At 41.0% G+C, this 20,523-nt stretch overlaps 1 pseudogene; it reads right to left on the bottom strand.

The window, feature by feature from the left end:
- Nucleotides 1-9,504: 9,504 nt before the first annotated feature.
- On the bottom strand, nt 9,505-20,523 carry LOC105872338 (5-hydroxytryptamine receptor 3C pseudogene; annotated as a pseudogene).

The raw sequence follows: 20,523 nt of genomic DNA, 5'->3' as shown, positions 1-20,523 counted from the left end.
GAGGCGGGTGGATTGCTCAAGGTCGGGAGTTCAAAACCAGCCTGAGCAAGAGCGAGACCCGGTCTCTACTATAATAGAAAGAAATTAATTGGCCAACTAATATAGAAAAAAAATTAGCTGGGCATGGTGGCACATGCCTGTAGACCCAGCTACTCGGGAGGCTGAGGCAGGAGGATCACTCTAGCCTGGGCAACAAAGCGAGACTCTGTCTCAAAAAAAAAATACTCTTCCTTTTACAGTGGCCCATTACTTTACTTTATATTTGGGTATTATAATACAAATTTAAATAAAACTCCAAAGAATTTCAAATCCTTTTACATATATATTAGTAGTTGCACAATATTTCTGACTAGTAGAGAGGAATAGGTTGATAATGTCTAGTTTTTCTTAGGTATATGCTAACCAGAGCAAAGATAGGCATTACATCTAGAATTAGATTTTCAATTAAACTTACTTCCACCAGAACACTGTTTTAATTATTGGGACAATTGCTTTAATTCCCCTCTTTGCTTTACTAATGTCAACTTGGCCATAGCCCTCAAAATAACATGGTACAAATTGTGTTTCAAAAGTAATCTTGAGAGTTTTAGAAATAAATTATTTTTTCAACAGAGAGTTTTAAAAATGTAATAGTCCAAAATATTCAGTAAGCAGCTGTAATCAATCATTATGGAAGTTCCCCATATTCAAGCCCAGAGAACATTAAAATTTAATGTTACAAAAGTAGGCCAGACCACTATCATCAACATAACAGTCATCATCATTTATTAAATTACTCAGTATGGAAGTGCCAAGAAGTGAAAGAACATTGTGAATTCACTAAAGCGAGCAATTCTTTTTAGTACATTGGTATTACTTAGCCCTATATATTTAGCAATCCTAGAGTGGATCTAGACGTTTAACATAATTTGACAATTATTAAAATGTGCAAGATTCGTGAGAGGGATCTCAGTGAAGATGTTCTGTCACTTCTAGAGTTGTTTAGAGGTTTCCTTAAGGTAAATGAGGGGGGGGGAAGGCTTGAAAACACAAGATGGAGCAAGTCCAAGGTAGTGACATTTCAGCTGACCATCTGTCAGCGTTTCCATTTTGTTTAATTTTCACACATTTGTACTTTTAGACAAGAAATTACTGCCCACCAAAATTGGCACAGCATGCAGTCCATTAAAAGTTCAACAACACTCACAGCAATGATAACTGGTTTCCAAGTATCTGTTATAAATGCAAATAAACTCCAGATTCTGTTGAATAAAGATACTTACTCTAGTTAATAACATAAGTGACAGATGATCAGCCCTGTTCACATTTCTGCTATATGTTCCTATTTTTAGCTGTTTGTGACTTAACCTCAACAATTCATTCAGATTTGTTTCCTATTTGATACGTTTTATTCCTCTGGATTTTTGCCAGGAAAGCATTTTTTTTTTTTTTTTTTTTTTTGAGACAGAGTCTCACTCTGTTGCCTGGGCTAGAGTGCCATGGTGTCAGCCTAGCTCACAGCAACCTCAAACTCCTGGGCTCAAGTGATCCTCCTGCCTCAGCCTCCTGAGTAGCTGGGACTACAGGCATGCGCCACCTCACCTGGCTCTAAGTTTTTCTATTTTTAGTTGTTTGGCTAATTTCTTTGTATTTATAGTAGAGACAGGGCTTTTGCTCTGTCTGGTCTCAGCTTTTGCTCAGGCTGGTCTCAAATTCCTGAACTCAAGCAATCCTCCCGCCTTGGCCTCCCAAAGTGTTAGGATTACAAGCATGACCCACCACGCCCGGCCCCAGGAAAGCATTTTAAGGCAAATATTAATAAGGAAATGAAAAACAGTATTGTTACAGTTATGCCTAATTTTATTGTTTTGATTACCTATTAAGTGTTAATGTTTAATGATATAGATTTGACCCTTATTTTTAAACAATTCATTAACACATATTTAGTGAATTTCTACCTGGTACTGTATACTCTTAGGATTTGAGGATACAAAGATAAGTGAGATCCATCTAGGCTCACAATTTAGTGATCCTTTTAAAATAAAATTTTTTAAATAATTTATTTTTTTTAAAAAAACAATGTATTTAAAAGCTTTCTCAAGTCCTTTATTGAAAGGAGTAGCATTTCTTCATTTTTTTAAATCACAGGGAAACCATGGTAAGGGCTCAGAGTTTAAAGAAAATTTTAGTCTTCTAATACATGAGATTTTTTAGAATATATATTGTCAATTCTGTTAGTTCCCAAGTATTTACTATTTCTTTGTATGTGAATGGGCTAGATGTTCTCCAAACTGCATTTCCCCAACTTTCTCCTAAAATATTTCTCAAAAAAAAAATGCTAGGCCGGGCGCGGTGGCTCACGCCTGTAATCCTAGCTCTCTGGGAGGCCGAGGCGGGCGGATTGCTCGAGGTCAGGAGTTCGAAACCAGCCTGAGCAAGAGCGAGACCCCGTCTCTACTATAAATAGAAAGAAACTAATTGGCCAACTAATATATATAGAAAAAAAAATTAGCCGGGCATGGTGGCGCATGCCTGTAGTCCCAGCTACTTGGGAGGCTGAGATAGAAGGATCGCTTGAGCCCAGGAGTTTGAGGTTGCTGTGAGCTAGGCTTACGCCACGGCACTCACTCTAGCCTAGGCAACAAAGCGAGACTCTGTCTCAAAAAAAAAAAAAAAAAAAAAAAAAATGCTATCTAAGTAACTTGCTACTGCATTGATGATTTTGATCTTGTTTTTGCTTAGGACTGAAGAAAGAGAATAGTAACTGATGAACTCTTGGTAATAGTGAATTCCACACTAAATTTATCTTCTTTCCTCATTATATCATCGAAAATATCATATAGTTCTATAATAGTATAACACACTGAGTAAACCATAGGTTCTGTGAAATATAATAATGTATCAAAGTTTCTATGAAGTTATATTCCAAAATATATAGTGCATATCCTTTAATTTGTGCTATGAATTAAAGTGTAAATATCAGATTCACAGAGGAAAAACCATGACTGAAGTATATTAGGGCTAAGAATTACACAAGTCGGAGATGGATTAATTTTCTTTTAAGTCAAACACTAACAACTCATTTTAAGCTATGACAAAGAAAAGAAACGTTGGATTTCATAAATGTTTTATATACCAGTAACAATGAGATAATTTGATATCGGCATATAAGTTTTAGAGACAGTTAAGAAAATAGAAATCCATTCATTTTACATTTTAAAATTTATTTTCTCTTAAAATTATATAAGGTTATTTCCCATTATAGAAAATAAGTACATAGCAATAAAAGTATATTCAAAGACATTCTGGCGATGTTTTACTTAGTTTATACTATAGTGTCCTTAAAACTGAATCTTCAAACACAGTTTAACATTGGCTTTAAAATTAAAAAACCCTCACCTTTTCTAAGAAGGGACCTAAATGCATTAATTTTTCAGTATTTTAAATATTTAACATTGAGTCACACAAAGCTGTCCAATATGAAAAACGAGTACTCCTATCACTGTTGGAAATATAAATTTTCCAGATTCTAAACCCAGACTGGCTGGGTGTGGTGGCCTACGCCTGTAATCCCAGTAATCTGGGAGGCCAAAGCAGGAGGATTGATGGAGGTCAGGAGTTCGAGACCAGCCTAAGTAAGAGCAAGACCCCATCTCTACTAAAAATAGAAAAAATTAGGTGGGCAACTAAAACTAGAAAAAAAAATTTAGTTGAGCATGGTGGTGTGTGCCTGTAGTCCCAGTTACTCCTAGGATGAGGCAGGAGGATCACTTGACTGTAAGAGTTTGAGGTTGCTGTGAGCTAGACTGAAGCCACAGCACTCTAGCCCCGGCAACAGAGTGAGACTCTATCTCAAAATTAATAATAATAATAATAATTGTAGTATAAATTGAAAATTAGAGTTTTCCATTCTCCTTAATGATAATTAGGATTACCTCATTTTACCACTGCAAGGAAAACGCATTTATACCTACTTGGAAGTCCTTGGCCCTTGGCTTTTTGTGTATTTGTAGTTTATAAATGTTAATCCCAGTGGATCCCAGGGATTGGTAAGAGCTCACAGACTAGGAACGTGCTTTATAAGAAGTGAAAAAAAACCAGACATTTCCCCCTCAGTTATAAAGCAAAGGACTTAAGAACTTTGAATAACAATCTAAAATTCTTGGCATAGTAACAAAGATTTTGAAAGGCTAATAATATACATGTTACAATGTTGATGTGTTTATGTATATTTTGCCTTATTTTTTTTTCTACTTAATCTGTACTAGTAATATAAAACAAAAATAAGAATGCTGGAAAACTAACTTGGGAGGCTTGCCTGAGGAGCAATGATAAGGAAAATTCTTGGACATAAGATTTTTTTCAAGACAGCAATTTAAGGATAGACTTTTACATGGACCAGTCTCTTGAGGAAGAACTCAGAACATTGGGGTCTATAATGTAAAAAAAAAAGTTTACTTCAGACTTAAGGTCAGCATTTTAATGTATATTATTCTAGCAAAAATGATTAAAGTGTTAATAAATTTGAAAAATGAAACTATTTTTTAAAATATTTCACAATTATCAGGCTCTTCATCTTCAAAACACAATAGATAATATCTGTATAATATATTCATGTGTGCTCGATGTAAATATTAATTCCAATTTATAGATGGTAAAACTGAGAAAAGATTCTTAACTTCAGAGACAATTGGTCAAACACTATGGGTTTGTTTTCTATATTTCTGTTTAAGGAACTATTATTATTTTAGGCAAAACTATCAAAGAAAATATTACAGATATATTGATATAATTATAAATACTATCTGTACAATAATTTCTAAGTTATTTTTAAGAATGAGGATATCAACTCATCTCCTGTAACTTTTTTTTATTATTCAAGAAAAATAATAATTATAACTTTTAAGGGACTCCAAAATTGTGAGTATTTTATGCAATTGATCACATTATACAAAAGCCCCACTCCACTGAGAGCTCCCGCTGAGGTCACTGAAGGGGCAGCGCCTTAAACTTCCTAGAATCCCTAATGTCTGACTGAAAGTTTCTCTGAGGCACGATCTAAATCTTTCCAAGGTCTTCACAAAGGATTTTATAACTATGCACTCAGCTTCATGTTTGAACCATGATCCATGATTGTCTGGCGTCTGACAGCACCTAGATTTGATCTTTGCCTAGAAGTCATTTTTCTTTCTTTCTTTCTTTCTTTCTTTCTTTCTTTCTTTCTTTCTTTCTTTCTTTCTTTCTTTCTTTCTTTCTTTCTTTCTTTCTTCCTTCCTTCCTTCCTTCCTTCCTTCCTTCCTTCCTTCCTTCCTTCCTTCCTTCCTTCCTTCCTTCCTCCCTTCCTCTCTCTCTCCTTCCTTCCTCTCTCCTTCCTTCCTCTCTCTCCTTCCTTCCTCTCTCTCCTTCCTTCCTTCCTTCCTTCCTTCCTTCCTTCCTTCCTTCCTTCCTTCCTTCCTTCCTTCCTTCCTTCCTTCCTTCCTTCCTTCCTTTCTTTCTTTCTTTCTTTCTTTTTTTCTTTCTTTCTTTCCCCTTCTTTGTCCTTCTTTTCCTTTCTTTCCTTTCTTTCAACAGAGTCGTACTCTGTTGCCAGAGCTAGAGTGCCATGGCATCAGCCTAGCTCACAGCAACCTCAAACTCCTGGGCTCAAGCGATCCTCCTGCCTCAGCCTCCTGAGCAGCTGGGACTACAGGGATGCGCCACCATGTCCTGCTGATTTTTTCTATATATTTTTGGTTGTCCAGCTAATTTCTTTCTATTTTTAGTAGAGACGGGGCCTCGCTCTTGCTCAGGCTGTCCTTGAACTCCTGAGCTCTAACAGTCCTCCTGCTTTGGCCTCCCAGAGTGCTAGGATTACAGGCATGTGCTGGCCCATCATTTCTTTATTTTAGCATTGTTTCCCATCTTGAGAGGCTGGAAATTTTCAAGACCAACAAGTCTTGGCTTCTCTTGGTTTAACAATCCTTCCTGTAGTTCTCTGTCTCACATTTTACTATAAACAGCAAGAAAACCAAGCAGCACCTTCTAAACTCTGGCTGGAAATTCCTTACCTAGATCACCCATTTTATTAGTATGGTTTCCTGTTCCACAGTACTGCAGGTGACAGTGTTGCTGAACTTTCTGTCACTATATTAAAACCATCCCCTTTCCAATAATGTGTGTTTAATAATGTTTTCCTTAGTAGCATCCTCTTCAAAGGCAATTAGGCTTATTAATAATAGTCTACTCCAACATTTTCAGCTAGCTTCTGCTAACATCCTCTTCAACATCTTCCAGTTTCTGCCATTGCCTAAGTCTAGTACCTTTCCTATATGTTTGAGATGTGGTAAAAAATGACTGCAATCCACTTCCAAATAGATTAGTTGTCAATCAATGTGTTACAAGTTACTGTAAAACCTGGCAGCCCAAAGCAACAACAACCATTTATTACCTCAGTTTCTGTGAGTCCTGAATTTGAGAGCATTTGTTTGGTTCTGGTTTGGGTCTATCAGGACATTGGATTCCAAGTGTCGGCTAAGGTTGTAGCCATCTAAAAATTTGACTGTGGCTGTGAATTCTCTTTCTAAGGTGCTCCCTCACCTGGCTGGTAAGTTCATGCTGGCTGTGGGCAGACAGCCTGAGGCCCTTCGCACACGGACCTCTTCATGGGGCTGCCTGAGTGTCCTCGTGACATGGCAGCTACCTTTCCTAGAGACAGTGGCCACAAAGAAAGCTTGGCAGAAGTTGCTACATCTTTTATATCCTAGTCTTGAAAGCCACACGTCGTCTTTTCCACGTTATCCTATAGCTGCGTAGGTCAAGCTTATCCTTTGTGTGGGGGGCTGGTGGTTACTGCAAGAGAATGTGCGGCCGGGCACGGGGGCTCACGCCTGTAATCCTAGCTCTCTGGGAGGCCGAGGCGGGCGGATTGCTCGAGGTCAGGAGTTCGAAACCAGCCTGAGCAAGAGCGAGACCCCGTCTCTACTATAAATAGAAAGAAACTAATTGGCCAACTAATATATATATAAAAAATTAGCCGGGCATGGTGGCGCATGCCTGTAGTCCCAGCTACTCGGGAGGCTGAGGCAGGAGGATTGCTTGAGCCCAGGTGTTTGAGGTTGCTGTGAGCTAGGCTTACGCCATGGCACTCACTCTAGCCTGGGCAACAAAGCGAGACTCTGTCTCAAAAAAAAAAAAAGAGAGAGAGAATGTGACTTGTAGAGGCCTGGAGTCATTGGGACTGCCACAGAGACTGGGTACTGTATCCACTAAAATCCATGATAATGTAATTTTTTAGCTGCTTCTATTAAGCCAGCTTCATCCCCATTTGGTATTTATATTATTTTTTTAAAATCTAAAATTTATTCATATCTATCGTCAAATTTTAATTGTAGTTTCAGGTCTGTATTTCAATCTATTCAGATTTTTTTGCATTTTAGTTCTGTGATATCAACAACAAGTGAGCTTTGAGTTATTGATGAGTATGCTGTTATGCAATAATACCAATTTATTGATAAAAATGTTGCTAAACATTTGTGTTTCTAGGCCTATGTACACTTTTAAAGTTAATAAAACAAGTACATATATCTTCACCTGTGCTATTATAGAAATGAAACCTTACATTTGTTTTTCTGTCAGATATAAATAGGGGTCCAATTCTCCCATGCACTATGTAAATATTATATACAAAGCAGTGGGAAAATGCAACCTCATCAGGAATTCTAATGTATTTCTGAAAGACGGGATTAATTAGACTGACAAAACTCTCAAGAAGTGAGTAGTACAGACTACAACTCTAAATTTTCTAATCTGGGAAACTGAAACATGTAATTGATAAAGTTGTACATAGAATACCAGCTTCTGACAAAATTGTGAGGTAGGATATATTCATTATGCTTTGTCTACTAAACTCCTTAAGATTAGAGACTGTGTTTTTTTGTTGTTGTTTTCTTGCCTTGAACTTAGCAGGATGCCTTATGCCTGATAGATTCTTAACAAAGGTTTCTTAATTGGTGATCTGATTAATGAATTATCAACAGATTGTGAATTCCCCTCCCTCCAAGTCTCTTGGTACCCAATTCCTCCTGCCACTAGGGGGTCTCCCCTGGCACCCTAAGCATACCTTCAGTGTTTCAAACTGAGAATCCTTTTGAGTCTTCATTTGACCATTTCTGAGAAGGAAGAAGTTGGACAGTCTAACAAAATTTAGGGAGCATTTGTTGTCAGTGCCTTAATGTTATGTGGATTTTCTGATACAGTTGACAAATAAAAAGATTTGGGCAAGCTTTTGGTGGCTTTACAAACCATAGTAAGTCGCCATCTACTTACTCTCTTATTAAAGTCAGTTTTAGATGGACATGCCAATTGGTGAATTCTTTATGGGGAATCGAGGTTCCCTGTGCTGGGATTCCAAAACTCTATTTCTATTTGCCTTGCCGTGCATGATTCCTTTTCTTGTTTACCTAATTTAAGAAACTCTCTTTCAAGTGAATAGCATTGTCCTATATCTGGGAATGACCTCATACAATCAGTCATATAAACTCAAAAACTTGACATTTACCTCAATTCGTCCTTTCTCTAAACCCTCTCATCCCATAGTCTTTTGGCTGTCTTGCTTAGCTCTGTTTTCTCTCTATCATAATTCCAGTTTAAACCCTTTAGTTTACTTCTTGTTTTAGTTCATCTGGCCACACATCCTTGGCACATGAGCTTACTAAATAAAGCGCAGCATCTGTGTGTTCATCACACTGCTCAGGACTCAGTCTCACCTCCTTCCGCAGGAACAGTGATCTCCGAACTTCTTAGTTGTGCTCAATGTCTGCTACATTTTAGCCACAGTTTAGCTTTATCTTCCAGACTTAACTTTCATGACTTCTTCACACTGAATTATTCTTGGTTCACCAAACTCATCCCACATCAAGTCTTTTTTTTTTTTTTTTTTTTTTTTTTTGATAGCGTCTTACTCGGTTGCCTGGACTAGAGTGCCCTGGCGTCAACCTAGCTCACAGCAACCTCCAACTCCTGGGCTCAAGCGATCCTCCTGCCTCAGCCTCCCGAGTAGCTGGGACTACAGGCACGCGCCACCATGCCTGGCTAATTTTTTTCTATATATTTTTAGTTGTCCAATTAATTTCTTTCTATTTTTTAGTAGAGATGGGGTCTCGCTCTTGCTCAGGCTGGTTTTCAACTCCCGACCTTGAGCAATCCGCCCACCTCAGCCTCCCAGAGTGCTAGGGTTACAGGCGTGAGCCACCATGCCTGGCCTCAAGTCTTTTTTTTTTTCCTTCTACAAAGGGGTTTATTGGGATGATCCGATTCAGGACTTACTCCAGGAACCTGAATCATGAGGCACCTGGGGCGCAGGACCCATGGGAGGGCCGAGGGGCTGATGGCATGCAGGAGCAAGGGCCTCACTTTTGGAGGGCAGAGGAAGCTATCCAGGTCTGGTTGGAAACTACGAAGAGGACTGGGTTAGAAATGAGGTGGTTGCCAGGGCGTGAGAGCCTGGCAAGAGAAGCTCCAGACAGAAGTTTCCAGGTGGGCACCTGCCTAGGTGTTCCAGAGGCTGATGGCGGTGAGGATGGAGGAGGCCAGGAAGAGCAGGTGGAGGCGGAAGAGCAGGGTGTCCGCCATGTGGCTGAACTGCACCCACAGCTCCACCCTGTGCTGCTTCTGGGCCTCCTTCTCCCGCTGGGCCCGTGTCCATCCTGAGCCCCCAGCCTCTGCCTCTCTGGGACCTGGCGTCTGCCCTGCTGACACTTCTGGGTCCTTCACACCAGGCAGCTGGGCAGGGTGACACCCAGGCCCTCGTGCCCCTTGTGGGGCGCAGTGGGGCAGCGTTTCCTTGGGCAGGTGCAGTGCAGCAGCAGGGAGTGGAGCCACCTCGGCATGGGTGGGGCTGGGCGGTGGCCAGGAGCAGCAGGTAGGTGATGAAGACGGTCTCCAACAGGCTGAGCACCATCAGCGACAGGCACAGGGCAAAGTAGACACTGATGAAGGGGGTGCCACTGGTGGGGAGTAAGTCATTCACCATAAGCAGGAAGACGTTGTAGCCCAGCTGAAGGGTCATCTTGGATGGGGTGCGATTCTGGCTCTCTGCTGGCAGGTAGAAGCTGAGGGCGTCGATGGCAACCAGAAAGCCACTGGGCACCAGGAGGTTTACGATGTAGAGTCTGGGCCTGCGCCTGATGGCCATGTAGAAAATGATTTGGTCCCATAATGTATACATATGTAAAAAAAAAAAAAAAATGATTTGGTCATACTGGCTGGGGGACACGGGTATCCTTATTGCTCTTTGGGTGATACCCAGAAGTACCACTCCACCTTGCACTGAATGAGGTTCCGCGATGTGTTCGAGAGCTCTTGCACTTCCGTCTCCGTGCTCAGGAGCATGTTCTCCACTGTGTAGGCAAATGAGCTAAAGGAAAGCGTGCAGTTCTGTTCATCAAAGGGGAAATAGAAGATGTCCAGATTACAGTTGGTGTCCACCTGCATTGGCTTATTATATTTGGTGTGACCTTCACTGTTGACATAAGCCCTGAGACCAGCAGGTGTCGGATCCACATTCATGAACTCCTGGATGAACATATCTGGAAGCCACAGATCACACTGAGCCTCAGGAACGACGTCATCAGTTGAAGATGTGCATCCACTTTTAGGATGGCAGACAGGGTGAAGGAGATGTTGACGTGAGTGGGGACACTGTAGGTGACTGGATGGAAGGGCTTTCTGTCAAACACTGCTTGGAAGGCAGCAGGGTCCACCCCATTCTGGTCAAAGCCTGGGCACTTGGTGGTGAAAGTGTCGCCTCTTCCTTGCAGCAGCAGGTGGAGAATGAAGCAGAGGAGGAATCCTTTCCCTTTCCATCTTCCTCTCCCTGCCCCTTCTCTGGGAACTTGCTGATGATGTTAACCTTAAAAGACTTCAGGCCACACCTTGAGCCCTACCTTTGAATAATATAGGTGTCAGGTGGCATTCACTACCTCTCTAACAAGCATCTCTGGTGACAAGAGAATGTCATGGAGGAATAACTCACCCTGTGCTCCAACTGGGCCTGAATCTAGTCTCCAAAAGTAATCTGGCAAATCAGTTTGGAGAGGAAAAAGCAAAAATATTTGGCCACTGGAGCAGTGCTAACAGCCTCCTGATACTTTAAAGTCACTCTGGCATATATAATGCATCCCTGAAAAAGCATGTATAACTGCCACTGCCTCCAAGTGGAACGTGCACTTTTTAACCTTGCTGCCATCTTTCAAAAAAAAAAAAAAAAGTGTGTGGGGTGTGTTTTTTGTAAAACCAACTTCAGATACTGAGGTTTTAAACACAACTTCAGTACTGACAACCCTTAACTGTTTTTTTAAATTAATTAATTAATTAATTGATTTTTTTATTTTAGCTTATTATGGGGGTACAAGTGTTAAGGTTATGTATATTGCCCATGCTCCCTCCCCCCTCAAGTAAGAGCTTCAAGCGTGTCCATTCCCCAAACGTTGCACATCTTACTCGTTTGGTTGTATATACCCCTCCCCTCCTCCCCCCTCCTACCCTCCCGACACCTGATAAATGTTACTCCTCTATGTCCACTTAGGTGTTGATCCGTTAATACCAATTTGCTGGTGAGTACATGTGGTGCTGGTTTTTCCATTCTTGAGATACTTCACTTAGTAGAATGGGTTCCGGCTCTATCCAGGAATATACAAGAGGTGCTAGATCACCATTGTTTCTTAAAGCTGAGTAGTATACATGGTATACATATACCACATTTTATTAATCCACTCATGAATTGATGGGCACTTGGGTTGTTTCCACAGCTTTGCAATTGTGAATTGTGCTGCTATAAACATTCGAGTGCAGGTGTCTTTTTCATAAAGTGACTTTTGATCTCTTGGGTAGATGCCCAGTAGTGGAATTGCTGGATCAAATGGTAGATCTACTTGTATCACTTTGAGGTATCTCCATATTGCTTTCCACAGAGGTTGCACTAATTTGCAGTCCCACCAGCAGTGTAGGAGTGTTCCTCTCTCTCCGCATCCACACCAGCATTTGTTGTTTGGGAACTTTTTGATAAAGGCCATTCTCACTGGAGTTAAGTGATATCTCATTGTGGTTTTGATTTGCATTTCCCTGATGATTAGAGATGTTGAACATTTTTTCATGTTTGTTGGCCATTATTCTGTCTTCTTTTGAGAAGTTCTGTTCATGTCCTTTGCCCATTTTTTGATAGGGTTGTTTGATTTTTTTTCTTGCTGATTTTCCTGAGTTCTAAATAGATTCTAGTTATCAGCCCTTTATCAGACGTGTAGCTTGCAAAACTTTTCTCCCATTCTGTGGGTTGTCTGTTTTCTCTCTTGACAGTTTCTTTGGCTGTGCAGAAGCTTTTTAATTTGATTAGATCCCATTTATGTATTTTTGTTGCTGTTGTGATTGCCTTTGGGGTCTTCTTCATAAATTCTTTGCCTAGGTCAATGTCTAGAAGGGTATTTCCAACATTTTCCTCTAGAATTCTAATAGTTTCACACCTAAGGTTCAAGTCTGTTACCCAGCGTGACTTGATTTTTGTGAGAGGTGAAAGATGTGGGTCTTATTTTAGTCTTTACATGTGGCTATCCAGTTTTCCCAGCATCATTTATTGAATAAGGATTCTTTCCCCCTGTGTATGTTTTTGTCTGCTTTGTTGAAGGTTAGTTGGCTATATGAGGATGGTTTTATATCTGGGTTCTCTGTTGTGTTCCACTGGTCGATGTCCCTGTTCTTGTGCCAGTAAAAAGCCATTTTAATGACTATAGCCTTGTAGTATAGTTTGAAGTCTGGTAAATTGATACCTCCTATTTTGTTTTTATTGCCTAGGATTGATTTTGCTATACGGGGTGTTCTCTGGTTCCATACGAAGCGTAAAATTATTTTTTCTATATCTGTAAAAACTGATGATGGTATTTTGATAGGGATTGCATTGACTCTGTAGGTCACTTTGGGTAGTATAGACATTTTAACAATGTTGATTCTGCCGACCCATGAGCATGGTATATTCTTCCATCTGTTTATGTCCTCTGCTATTTCCTTCTTCAGTGTTCTTAGTTCATCAGTTCATCAGTTTCATAGTTCTCCCTGTAGAGGTCTTTTACCTCCTTAGTTAAATATATTCCAAGGCACTTTATTTTCTTTGCTGCTATTTCTTTGCTGCTATTTTGAAGGGAATTGAGTCTTTGATTTTGTTCTCACTTTTACTGTTGTTGGTGTATATGAATGCCTCTGATTTCTGTGTATTGATTTTGTATCCTGAGAGTTTACTAAATTCATTTATCAATTCAAGGAGTCTCTTGGTTGAATCTTTGGGGTTTTCTAGGTATAATATCATGTCATCAGCAAAGAGTGAGAGTTTGATCTCTTCTGCTCCCATTTGGAAGCCCTTAATTCCGCTCTCTTGTCTGATTGCTGTAGCGAGGACTTCCAGCACTGTGTTGAATAGAAGTGGAGATAGTGGCCAACCTTGTCTTGTTCCAGTTCTAAGTGGGAATGCTTTCAATCTTTCCCCATTAAGTGTGATATTGGCTGTAGGTTTGTCACATATGGCTTGTATCGTTTTTAGGTAAGCCTCATCTATGCCTATTTTGTTGAGCATTCTTATCATAAAAGGGTGTTGAATTTTGTCGAATGCTTTTTCTGCGTCTATTGAGAGGATCATATGGTCTTTATTTTTGCTTCTGTTTATATGGTGACTTACATTTATAGATTTGCATATATTGAACCATCCCTGCATCCCTGGGATGAAGCCCACTTGGTTGTGATAGATTATTTTCTTGACAAGCACCTGGATTCGACTGGCTAGGATTTTGTTGAGAATTTTTGCATCTATATTCATAAAGGATATTGGTTTATAGTTTTTTGTTGTTGTTGCATCCTTTCCTGGTTTTGGTATCAGAGTTATTTTTGCTTCATGAAATGTGTTGGGGAGGATTCCATCCTTCTCAATGTTGTGGAATAATTTCTGCAGGATAGGCACCAGTTCTTTGTAGGTGTGGTAAAATTTGGGTGTGAAACCATCTGGTCCAGGACTTTTCTTTTTAGGAAGGTTTTTTATTGCTGTTTCAATTTCAGTGCTTGATATTGGTCTGTTCAGGACTTCTATTTCTTCCTGGTTGAGCCTAGGGAGGCTGTGTGATTCTAAGAAATTGTCTATTTCCTCCACATTTTCCAGTTTGTGTGCATAGAGGTTTTTGTAGTATTCATAAATTATATCTTGTATCTCCGTGGTATCAGTTGTAATTTTTCCTTTATTGTTCCTGATGGAGCTTATTAGAGATTTTTCTTTTCTGCTTTTCATTAGTCTAGCCAATGGTGTGTCAATTTTGTTTATTTTTTCAAAGAACCAACTTTTCATTTTATTAATCATCTGTATAGTTTCCCTGTTGTCTATTTTGTTTAGTTCTGATTTGATCTTAATGATTTCACTTCTTCTGCTGGGTTTAGGGTTGGTCTGTTCTTCTTTTTCCAGCTCTTTGAGATAATTCATTAGGTTATCTATTTGTGATCTTTTCAACTTTTGGATATAGGCATTTATGGAAATAAACTTTCCTCTCAGGACTGATTTAGCTGTGTCCCACAGGTTTTGGTAACTTGTGTCACCTTTGTCATTTAGTTCAAAGAATCTTTTGATTTCCATCTTGATTTCCTCATCTATGAAGTGATCATTCAGCAGAAGGTTGTTTAGTTTCCATGATGTTGTATAGATATGAGAACTCCTGTTAGGATTGATTTCTACATTTATTCCATTGTGGTCTGAAAAGATACATGGTATAATTTCTATTTTTTTAAATTGTTTGAGATGTGCTTTGTGTCCTAGGATATGGTCAGTCTTAGAGAATTACCCATTAGCTGATGAGAAGGACATATATTCAGTGGTTTTGGGGTAGAATGTCCTGTAAATGTCAGTCAGGCCCATTTGTTCTAGAGTTCTGTTTAAGTCCATTATTTCTTTGTTGATTTTATGTTTGGAGGATCTGTCCTGTGCTGTCAGTGGGTTGTTAAAGTCTCCAACTATTATGGTGTTGTCGTTTATCCATTTGTTTAGATCAAGTAGAGTTTGATTTATGAATCTGGGTGCACCAAGGTTGGGTGCATATATATTTAGAATTTTTATGTCTTCTTGTTGAACTGTACCCTTCACCATTATATGGTGACCTTCTTTGTCTTTTATTACTTTTGTTGATTTAAAAACTAAGTTATCTGTAATCAGCACCAACATGCCAGCTTTCTTTTGGCTTCTGTTTGCTTGAAATATCATTCTCCATCCCTTTACCATTAGTCTATATGTGTCCTTGCAGGTTAGATGTGTTTCCTGAAGGCAGCAGATACTTGGCTTGTGTTTTTTTATCCATTCAGCCAGCCTATGTCTCTTGAGTGGGGAGTTCAAGCCATTCACATTTATTGAGATAACTGATAGGTGGGGCAGATTTCTGTTCATTATGTTGGGTTGAACTTTGTTGCTTTGTTTTCTCTCTTGAGTCATTGTGGTATCTGGGCTTTGATCTTTAGCTTTGAGTAGATTTACGTTAGTGTTTATTGTGCTGATCCATGAGTAACACTGTTTTGAGTACTTCTTGAAGGGCTGGTCTTGTCTTGGTGAATTCCCTCAGTCTTTGCTTATCTGAGAACGTCTTGATTTCTCCTTCATATACAAAACTTAGTTTTGCAGGGAATAAGATTCTAGGCTGGGCATTGTTTTGTTTCAGAAGAGTGAGAACGGGGCCCCAGTCTCTCTTTGCTTGTAAAGTCTCAGTAGAGAAGTCTGGTGTTATTCAAATTGGCTTTCCTTTGTATGTTACTTGCTTGTTTCATCTTACAGCTCTTAGAAGGGCCTCTTTAATTGATATTTTGGTCAGTCTGATGACTGCATGTCGTGATGTCTTCCTGTTTGCATTGAATCTTCCAGGGGTCCTCTGAGCATCTTGAACTTGTATATCAAGATTTTGAGCAAGGCCTGGGAAATTTTCCTCTATTATATCTTCAAATAGCTTGTCCAACCCTTGAGTGTTGTCTTCTTCCCCTTCTGGTAACCCTGTGACCCTCACATTAGGTTCCTTCACATAATCCCACATCTCTTGTAGGCTTTGCTCTTTTCTCTTGTTTCTCAGCTATATCTCTGTGACTGCTTTATTTAATTGGAAAATGTTATCTTCAATCTCTGAGATTCTTTCTTCTGTTTGATCTACCCTGTTCTTCAGGCTTTCCACTGTATTTTGTAGTTCCCTGAATTGATTCTTCATTTCCAGGAGTTCAGTTAAACTTTTCATTGTATTGATTTCTTTAGTGAATTTTTGTTCCAGGTCCTGGAGTCTTTTTGTGTTTTCTTTGTGTTGGTTATCCAGTTGTTCTTGCAGGTCATTGAATTTTCTTATGATCCACATTTGAAATTCCTCTTCTGTCATTTTGGTTGTCTGATTTTGGTTGGTGTTTGTTTCTAAGGGGCTGGTGCTCCTCTTTGGGGGTGTGATTTCCATTTGGTTCTTCATATTTCCAGAGCTCCTTAGCTGATTTCTTCTCATGTCGTTCAGTTGTTGCTTCTTTCCTTTAGGTTTTTGTTTGGGTATTCACACGCCTTGTTTCGTTTCTGAGCCAGCCGGTAGGTGGTTTCTGTGGGTGAGATTCGACCACTCCCTGTATGATGAGTCAGTAGGTGCCGTGAAAAGGGTGTGCAGGATGTCCTCCCTGTCAGTAGGTGGCGCTTGCTTGGAGGAACAGGCTATGCTGTTGTTTTTGTGTCTTGTTATCAGCTCTTATCCCTGTAGAGAGGCACTCTAGTGCCTCAGGTGGTTGGTGGGGCCCTGGGACTTCCAGGTGTGTCCTTTTCTCCCCCTCAGTGAGGGCTGGTCTAGGAGAGAGTCTGGGTGGAGCTGGGTTGGGTAAGCCTGCCCTCAGGGGTCAAAGTTCTGTTCTCTGCTTCCAGGAAAAGCTGTCAAGGCGGGGCTGGAATGGTCCCGCTCAGCCAGAAATTCTGGGTGTGGGGGTGGGGCTGTCTGAGACCCGCAGTCTGGAGCGGGCCTCGCTTCTTTCCACCCTCCCCACCTCCACGGCTATTCCTGGGCCTCTGCCAGCAGGCTAGACCTCATGCCACCAGGCCTCCCCTGGCTGTGATGCTGGCGGGGAGGTTCCCTGCGCAGGAATGCCACCTGGGCTGGGTGCATGGCCTCCCTTTGGGGGGAGGGTTGCCCTCTAGGACACTGATCTGCCCCTGAAGGCACACACACCTCAGTAGGCTGTTCACAAATATCCCTTCTGTGGCCCGGGCAATGCGAGACCTTGGTGCATGGGATCTGGTCCGCAGATCTGATCTCTGGGACCCAGAGTTCAAACTGTATCCCCACCAGGGAGAGGAGTGCCAGTCCCAATTCACCCACAGGGAGCCTAAGCTGGGTCTATGTCTCTCAGCCTCAGGGTCTGCCCCATTCTCCTGGGATCACTGTGCCAGCAGCACCTGGGAGGGCTGGCCAGTGGGGAGTTAACCGTCTGAGTTCCCCTCAGGCAGCTGTAGGGCCCCAAAAGGGAAGATCCCATGCCTTGGAGGTGCCTCTGGCTGATGGCTATATTGTCTCTCTCCGCCGTTGCGGATAGGGTCAGGGGAGGGGAGAACAAGGCAATATGGCGCCTGCGGCACGGCTCGCGTCTGTGCACACGGAGGTGCCCTGTGGGAATTGGGAGCCTGGTGCCGCGTCTGCTACAGGCTCACCGCTCGCTGGTGGTGGCCATCTCTGGGCTGGTGTCTGCAGGTCTCTCCACCTGCTGGGGAGCCCACCAGCAGTCCCAGATGCAGGGGAGGGGAAAGGTGACTGATCCACCTGCCCTTCCCGCTGGTCTCCGGGCTGCTCCTGCGGTCTCAGCTTCCAGTTCTTCTCCGCAGCCTCCTCCCATGGAGTCTCCCGTGGTCTCAGGTACCCCTCCTTCCGGCCCTCGTCCGCTGTATGCTCATCTGCTTGCGTCTTTCTTCTAATTTCTGCTAGAATCTGTCTTCTCTGTGGAGATACTCTGTCTGGCGGTGTTTCTTGTCTGCCATCTTGATTCCTCCTCAAGTCTTTATTATACCTTTTTCTCTGCCTGAAATGATCTTCCTCCACTTTTATTAAAACCTTGCCCACCTTTCAAAACCAAAATCAAACAGAGTATCAAGCATGATGTCCTGACCCTCCCAGCCAGAGGTCTTCTCCTCCTTTTCTGAGAGTCTGTGGTAGTTTGTACCAGTCCCAATGTATTCATTGAGTTCTAACTTAGGTGTCAGTTATTTACCTACACAATTTACCTCTTCTTGTGTATTTTAAGCTTCCTGAGAGCATAGGTTGTATCATTCCATGTGTAGTAGTTAGTACGTCTGCTTTACTTAGAAGTGGTTCTTCATGAGTTAGAATCACGAAATGAGTTGGATAAGTAGTATACATTGGTTTGGGTGGTGGGTAGGAATGCAGTATAGTGTGGTTAAGAGAAAAACTTTTGGAGGTCAAACCATTCCAGACTTAAATTCAGTTTTACCAGTTCCTAGCTGAATGATCTTGGGAAAATTAATTAATCTCTTGGCGCCTCAGGTTCCCCATCAGTAAAATGGAAATAGCAGTACCAATCTCCTTGATTTGTTGTCATAATTAAATGAGTAATGGTACTTATTTTATTAAACAATAATTATCTTCCCTTCCTCTGTTGTGCCTAGCAGAGAGCCTTGCAATAGTGTTCAATAACTTTTTATTAAATAAATGATTCATTTAGAAAACAAAAACATATTATGAATTTTGAATTATGTTTTAAATACACATGCATATTTAATAATTAAGAAAAAGCTTGCAAGGATATAGAAGAGAGGATAAAAATGACAAAGCAAAGAGTGAAGACAGTACATTTTTTAAAAGCGAGAAAGAAGAAATTTAATTTTTGACACAGACTTATAGCATATCTTAACTCTACAAAATATGCTTGAAATTCCTTAAAAATTTCTAAGGGGAAAAATCCAATTACCTAGTGTTAATTCTAGTAGTTCACAACTTAAGTTACATATAAGAATGTTTAGATACTGTGGCTTATGGGAGGTGTAGGCAGCCTGCAGATTCCCAGGCACTGGGGAGTTTTTGTGCTGGACCACCCACTGGAAAAACAAAAAGTTGGTGCTTCTGCCAGTGTGGATGTTTCTGCAGAGGAGTGCCCTAAGCTGTTGTGACCATTTCCCCCAGGAAGACCGAGCGAGAAAACACACATGAGAAATGACTGGACAAGCACCATGTGCCCAAATTTCAAAGTAATAATCAAAGCTGGAATTAATGCCTTTAATGCCACAACTCTCCCCGATTTAAGTCTGTTTACATAGATTTGGGCTGACTTATTTTCTGTCTGCTTCTTTGGAGGACACAAACTTATATGAGTAAAAGCTAAAATTCCAAGGCAAGTCACGCTATTTAGTTGTAGTTTGATTTGCATCTGGGGCTCATTTTTATTTTTTTTTATTTATTTATTTTTTTAAGTTTTTTTTTTTTTTTTTTTTTTTTTTTTTTTTGAGACAGAGTCTCGCTTTCTTGCCTAGGCTAGAGTGAGTGCCGTGGCGTCAGCCTAGCTCACAGCAACCTCAAATTCCTGGGCTCAAGCAATCCTCCTGCCTCAGCCTCCCGAGTAGCTGGGACTACAGGCATGTGCCACCATGCCCGGCTGATTTTTATATTATATATATTAGTTGGCCAATTAATTTCTTTCTATTTTTATGGTAGAGACGGGGTCTCGCTCTTGCTCAGGCTGGTTTTGAACTCCTAACCTTGAGCAATCCGCCCGCCTCGGCCTCCCAGAGTGCTAGGATTACAGGCGTGAGCCACCGCGCCCGGCCATGGGGCTCATTTTTAAAAATAATCTTTCTCTAAAACGTCTTTAGAAACAAGTTATTCAAGTATTAATAATAAAATAGCATTTGCATTTGAAATCCCGTTTTAAGTTTTTTGGGATAAACTTCTATCGTAAAAGCAAAAGGCACACCCAAATTTCGGTATAGGCTAAACCTGGAAAAGGATGGAAAGGAGCACAGAATCTTTTCTCAGAGCTTCCTCGTTTTGGTAAAGACTAATATTTAACATCTTTTAGGAAAAGTTTGAAAATCTACTGACTTGGACTAAAGCAGAACTGACGTTTATCAAAGTGCCTGAATATAGTGCGGTGGCAAAAAGCGTAACAGGGGTGCGTGTGCACGACTCCCCTCCCTCACCCCCTCGGCACTTCCCGGGCAGTGTTAGCAGAAAACTACAAGAACAAGAGACCTTTCTACTCACAGTTGAGCCTCTGAGTATCCCCAAAAGCTGTCTCAAATCTTGGCTCTAAAGGCACTGTCTTCTGCTCTCTGGGGAGAAAACTGTTTTGGGGGGCTGGGAAGAGAATGCTATTTATTGAAGTAGGAACTCTTTTGCAAGTGACAGAAACTCGATTTGAACTACCTTAGGCAAAACGGAAAATAGACTGACCTGAGCAGCAAAGTCTCAGGAAGAGCATGCGTCTAACTGGACCTCAAGGATCACAGTAGTAGGGACAGCACCACGACCCTTTCCCTCCAACCGCCAT

Source organism: Microcebus murinus, chromosome 27 (genome assembly GCF_040939455.1).
Source record: "Microcebus murinus isolate Inina chromosome 27, M.murinus_Inina_mat1.0, whole genome shotgun sequence".
Classification (NCBI taxonomy): domain Eukaryota; kingdom Metazoa; phylum Chordata; class Mammalia; order Primates; family Cheirogaleidae; genus Microcebus; species Microcebus murinus.
Note: the sequence above shows the minus strand (reverse complement) of the source record. Positions and strands in the feature narration are given on the sequence as shown.